The following is a 6,825-nucleotide window of genomic DNA, read 5'->3' as shown; positions in this document are numbered from 1 at the left end:
GCATGCCATTGTCGCACCAAAGAGAGATACTACTCATACCGGAGAAACATGCTCGATGGGCAAGTCCTGGCCATGGAAGAAAGGCTGAGACGGCCATGAGGAGGGGTCCTCGCGAGGAGCAAGCCGCCACACCGAGCGGAACCAATGCTACGCCCCGTCAACGAGGCGTAGAGTTTGTGGGAGACGGGAACGACCATGTCATGGCCTGACATCAACCTGTCCGTAGGCTGACTCCTCAATTCTCGGAGGGTGCCGGTGCCAACCGTTCCACGAGAAAGGGCGAAAACGACGCGATCAGATCCACCGCCGGCTCACCCTCTCCCTCCCTCTCTATGGAGCGACCATGTGTATGCCATGTACGCGTACACCTTGGACATCGTGGGAGTTCAACCGACGGAGTAGCACCGGGTACCTAGGCGACGCCGAGTACGTACGTGGCTACAACGATGGTCGCGACAACAACGATAATGGTGGCCCGCCGACGGATCGATACGGTCGTGAAGTAGGAGTTCAAGCCCCCGTCCATCCGCCCAAGCTGAGCGACGAGGAGGCCCTGGGGCTAGCCATCGCGCAGAGCAAGCTGGAGGAACTAGCCAAGTGAGAGGGGCTAGCCGCCTCCAGCTGGGGAATCCGTGATGGTGCCAAGTAAACCTACCACAACTTCGGTAATGTTGCGGCGCCAACAAACGCCAACGTCCATGCCTTCGCCAACGCTAGTGCCTGCTCCTTCAGTGCCTGTGGCAGGACCTCCGGAGCAATACTAGCCATGGTCATGGGATCCGCCGGTCGACCTTTCCGACGAGGATTAGACACCAGTGGCGCAAACCCTAGCTAGCTAGAATTTATTTTATTTTTATGTAATATTTTATCATTTTGTTCGCCCTATGTAAATTAAGTTTTACTATATATATCTCGTATTATCAAAAACATATGTGTCGGGCCACTCATCATGCCCCAATCCAAACGGAAAAGGGAGGCAAGACGGCCGATTTTGTGTTCGTGACCCGACCTAAACGGCCAAAACAGACACTTTTGTTGTCCGAAATGAGGCCGCTAGAGATTCCCTATGGCCACATATTATCTTCTGAAACCAGCTCTTAGAAGAACATTTTTACAAGAAAAAGAAATAAAACATGAGTCCTTGAAATTTTCAGCACCATCTTCCTTCCGCACCCCTCGACGGCGTGCCATGAGGAAGACTCGATGCCGCCTCTAGCCTCTAGTGTGACAAAGCTCATGTCGGAGAAAGCTTTAAAAAGCCATGGCACTTGTAACCACAATCTCGAGAGATCGATGTCCCACAGAAGCTAGCACCGAGAAGGGTCGTGCAATAATCCTAGCTCCGCCTAGACAGAGATGGGGGACACCAAATTCACAAGTTCTCTAACCAAGTCGTACCTAGCTGAGCGGCGGAGGCGGAACTTGAGGACACCAATATACTGCAACATCATCCACTCCACTGAATGGTGTCTTCGTAGATGGAAAATTATCATGCCGGGCCTAATGCCCGACGTTTGACTCCAAACTCAAGCATGTCGATGCTCCTCCAAAAAAGAACACCGGTCTAGGGGGGAGAAGGACCTTTATTTTCATCGATGTCGACACCCCTACACCGGAGACAAAGAACTCGAAAACCCTACGAGGGCATGTCAACCAATATCCGAGGTTCCCCCACCCTCGAGTCGTTGTAGTGCCAGCGGAGGGTTGGGGAGCCAGTGGCGATGCCGGTGGTCGAAGTCAGGAGGTAGATCTTCTTGTACGGGAGCTCTAGGAGAACGTTTGACTAGTAGAGTTCCTGCGCAGTAGAAACATTTGATAAAATATAAGTTTAGGAAGCAGCATTCAAAATTCAAAGCACAAACGCGCAAGAGATACAAGGGCGGCGACACACGATTATGCATGCACACGATCGACCATGGACGACGCCTAGCCATGTTTGGTGCTAAAGCCGAAAGGTTAGAGAGAGAGAACACGAGTAGCACACAAATTGTGTGACCACGAGTACTAGTCAGTAGATTTTATAAGCACCGTAACTTGTACACAGTAAAAAAATCGTACGTTGTTAACAATGCCAGCTATATCTCGTTCGAACTTCACAACGCCGGTCCCCGATCGGTCCAGTCAAAAGAGAAGGCAGAAGGCCCATGGCACAACGGCAGGATATACAGCAGAAGATATGTACATACTTTTGTTACTTTTAAACTGGGCGTCGGGATTGGAGGCCAAATATGTTAAAAGAGTCCTATAGTAGTGGTACTAGAAGTACTGGAGTCGGTCATATCTCCTAGTCTCCTACGTTCGCTAATAAATCGTTAGTTCGTAACAGGGTTGCTAGCTCTTTATCGTCCGTTCCCCATACCGATCAATATCGATCTGCTTCATCGTCTTTTTGCCTCCAACAAGGTACTCTCTCTATTTCGAGCGGTATGCTGGATCAGGAACCACAACCAACAAATAAAGGTACTCTCTCTATGTTTCCTTCTGATTTGTTTATCGTCAAATGCTGGCCAATATGTGTACAAATTATCATCCATCTCTCTAATTACATCTTCTCGAGCAGATCATCTCAAGAACAGGGGCGGAGCTGGAGGCGAAGAATCCCTGATGCATGTTCAACATTCCTAGTTGAAATTGTGCCTCCATGATGCACTTTTGTTAGTCTAACCTGATGCATTTACTTCATTAAGCTCATAATTTGTGCTAAAAAAATTCTTTACCCTGATGCATGTGCCTCAGGGTCACACCATGCAGCTCCGCCCCTGCTCAAGAAGAGCAAAGAGTGTTCAAGGTAGACCATGGCAGATATAGAGACGGTCGACATCGTAAACCCCGATCATGACAATGGCGGTGACAACTTTGTTAAAGCACAACCCAATCGGCATGTCATTCTTTCATTGAGAGAAAAGTATGGGATGCCTCCCAACGAAAACCCTAATCCCGACGGGGTTGTCGTGGCAGCGGAGCCCCAACAGCGTAGCAGATATGCCTTCTTGTGCTTTGCGGCATTTGTTGCGCTCTTCGTTCCAACCCGACAACCTCACGTGGTTGGGACTTTTTTTTCGCGGGATTAACCATCAGCACGATAGGCTTGGTAATTATTGCATCATGTGGGTTGGGCTTTGTTGGTTATTTAGCAGAAGAAGTTATTGATGGGAATCCCGAGGGGCGTAGAACAATAGATTTGTTCATGTAATTCGACAAACACTCGCAAGGCTTGCTATTTTTAAAATTATGTGTATCCAAGTACTATATATTACTCAACTGATCATATATGTATTTTATAAGTTAGTGGATTTGACTTTTTATGAAAATAACGGTTTTACATACTCGAAAATTGTGTGTGTGCGTGTGTCTGACGGTAAAACACACTCGCGGTACTTAACTTGTCATGGATGTCTACCTGAGTACATGGACTTACGAAAGGTACATCGATTGCACATGAAGATTGACAAAAGCGGATAAAATGATAAACGAGTGCGCTATTTCGCAGCTACCTCCCCCCCCCCCCCCCCACAACCACCCACACCCACATGATACACTTTATGGTAGTGCGTGCTTGCCTTCATGGCTTCTTCTATCTCGCTCCCATGGGTAAATGTTACGTTATTAGGGTCACTATCTACAATAGGGGATTCCAAGTAAGTTTGCGGGAGTTCAATAAAAGTAATGTGACGGGGTTTAAAACCATCAGTGTTTCAAGGAGGTTTCATACGTCTCATGAATCCATAACCAAAGTTACACCCATTTGTAGCATCCCGGTAAATTTCCGTGTATACTCCCGTGGCACGAATATGTTCGCTAATGAACAGTTGTGATCCTCTAACGCGGCTTCTAAAAATTCATATGGTGGAGCGTACATCTTGGGTAAGTTTGTGTATGGCACGTCAGAAACTTTCTTCGGAGCTCTTTCAGAAGGGGTGCAATCTCGTATTTGTTGGTCGGCGTGGCAACAGGCAAGTTCCACCTAGCTCTTTTTTGTTGATAAAAAACAAAAATGATGTTTAAAAAGTTTCAGAAAAACCAAAACAAAATATAGATGTACATAAGGATGTGTTCTATGTCAAGTGAAATCGCAACGCTAAATAACTTATACTTTGTGCTACACAAAAATGATAGATTCTGAAAAAAATTGGGAGTTTGAAAATGTATACCATTTACTATACTAAGATCCACACTCTAGTCATTTATCCGAAGCCCAATGTATAAAGTATTTCATATTAGCAGTCTATACACTAGCTTGTAGGATATACCTTTATCTAAATCTAGATTCTTTTTTAGATTTTTTGAAACTTCGCATCGCAGTTTTCGAAAGGCTGCACCACTCTCATCAACTTGGCTACGCCATGGACGACGTGGCCTTGACGGTTTGATTAGCTAGACTCGTGGATATTGGTGGAGGGATCGTCTGTTCATCAAGGTTTCCACCTCAAGCTTGGTGAGTTCAATCTAGATCTCCACTCGTTATTGCGTCTCCGTAGGTCGTTGGTGGTTCACGTAGGGCCAATCTTTTGTTTTCTATACACGCAACTCAACAATGGTATCAGAGAAGATCTATGTGAATTTGCAATTTTATCTAGAGGTACATGTGTTGTACAAGCATGATTGTTCTGTTGCTTACCACAATATGCATCTTGCTGAAATCTCAGCGGCATGATAGTGACTTTGTTACAATCTTCTAGCAATCTGCTATAATTTTATGTTGCTCATGAGTACTCCTTGTCAGATCAACGAACTGTTTCAGTTGGTTTGGTCACTTCTTAGTTGAGATGATGAAGTTGCATAGGAGAGGGCTTGTGAATTCTGTCTACATGGGGGGTCATACATTCAATGATCGTTTAGTATAGCTCGCGAGATCTCGGTCAATCGACCCATACACCCCACATATTAAACTAGCAAGTTGGATCATCATGCTCACGGTAACATAGGTTGGCTAACTCTTTAAGCCTTAATGGGGACGGACTGTAAATTCGTTGACGATATGTCTACGCTGGTTCAAATCCAGCTCGGCCCAAAAATTTAGGACTTCGTGAATATGAAATAAATCCTTTTGATTTTCTTCCATTCCATAAAATAAAATGTCAGATCTCTGATCTATAGAAATAAAAGATAAATAAAAAAGGGAGAAATTGGATTTCTAACCCATATCTCTCTCATTCCTTTCTTACAAACAAAATAGTTTTTCTTATTGAAGGGTGAATTATTATCCATTTTTAGTGAGAAAAATCACGACATACTAGATTATGTCACTCTCACTATAACCACCTGATAATATGTGGGTGTGTAGTATATGATTCGTCTATTTCTTATAGTAGGACAGACGAATCGAATCTTCTTATGGTTCTATTTAAGAATAGGTATGCCATACACCCCGCGGGGATTGTAGTTCAATTGGTCAGAGCACCGCCCTGTCAAGGCGGAAGCTACGGGTTCGAGCCCCGTCAGTCCCGAACTAGGGTTCAATGAATGGAGAAATTCATATTTCCTTTTTATTTAAGACCTCTATGAAGCCACGTAAAACTTGTAACCAAACATGTAGAGGCATCTAACTCGTTTTTACAGGATGTGCATGTGACATGGTATAATTGTCAAGATTATAATATAATTGGATGAGATGGTGGACGATGTATTTATACATGATCTACGTATTATTATGGTAAGGCGTGATGACTGGAGATTTTGGGATGCTGATGATTCGTGTGTCTTAGCTAGAGTCACTGATTAAAGTATTTACTTACACGGTAAAAAAAAAAGCGCGCCCAGCTATATCTCATTCGAACTCCACCAATGCGCCGGTCCCCGATCGATTCCAGTCAAAAGAGAGGCCACCCTGGAACAACGGCAGGATACATAACCGAAACAAAATACTCCTACTTTAACTGAGCGGGGATTGAAGGCCCAAAGATGTTCAGGTCTTCTAGAAAAGAGTCCTGTAGTATTACTAGAAGTACTGGAGCTTTCGTGCGCGATCAGTACGTATTGGGTTGGCATAGGAATTCGAGTCGGTTATCTCCTAGCTAGTCTCGTACGTACGTCCGCAAGTAAATTGTATCAGGGTTGCTCTTTATCGTCCGTTCCGCATGCCGATCATATCGATCTGCTTCATCGTCTTTTTGCCTCCATTAAGGTGCCCTCTCTATGCTTCGTTCTGATTTATCGTCCAAAGTCAGGCTATACGTGTACAAATTACCATATATCTCTCTAATTACATCTTCTTGAGCAGATCATCTCAAGCAGAGCAAAGAGCGTTCAAGGCAGACCATGGAGATGGTCGACATCGAAAACCCCGGTCATGGCAATGGCGGTGACAACTTTGCTATAGCACAACCCAATCGGCGTGTCTTTCTTTCGTTGAGAGAAAAATATGGGAAGCCTCCCAACGAAAACCCTAATCCTGACGGGGTTGTGGCTGCAGCGGAGCCTCAGCAACATAGCAGATATGCCTTCCTGTGTTTTGGGGTCTCAATCGTGCTCTTCCTTGTCGCTGCTTTCGGCACCGTTATGTTTATCTGCTTACGCTCCAACCCGACAACCTCAACTGGTTGGGCCTTATTTTTCACGGGATTAACCGTCGGCACGATAGGCTCGATAATAATTATTGCATGTGGGTGTGCCTATGTTGGTCATTTTGCAGAAGAGGTAATTGATGGAAATCCCGAGGGGCGTAGAACCATAGATTTGTACATGTAATTTCACAAACACTCGCAAGGCTTGTTATTATTCAAAATTCTATGTATGGAGATACTGTTTCTTATCCGACTGGCTGGTTACTACTAAGTCAATATTTTTTTTCCGCGTTTGGAAATAACGATTTACTTATTCAAAAGA

The 6,825-nt window shown here is 44.8% G+C and overlaps 1 non-coding gene across 1 annotated transcript; it reads left to right on the top strand.

The window, feature by feature from the left end:
• The first annotated feature begins 5,373 nt into the window (after positions 1 to 5,373).
• TRNAD-GUC (transfer RNA aspartic acid (anticodon GUC)) lies at positions 5,374 to 5,447 on the top strand. Its single transcript has one exon. It is a non-coding gene; the product is annotated as a tRNA-Asp (tRNA).
• The last annotated feature ends 1,378 nt before the right edge of the window (positions 5,448 to 6,825 follow it).

The sequence above is a fragment of the Lolium perenne genome, chromosome 6, assembly GCF_019359855.2.
Source record: "Lolium perenne isolate Kyuss_39 chromosome 6, Kyuss_2.0, whole genome shotgun sequence".
Classification (NCBI taxonomy): Eukaryota; Viridiplantae; Streptophyta; class Magnoliopsida; order Poales; family Poaceae; genus Lolium; species Lolium perenne.
The sequence above is the reverse complement of the archived record's forward strand: the minus strand, read 5'-3'. Positions and strand labels throughout refer to the sequence as shown.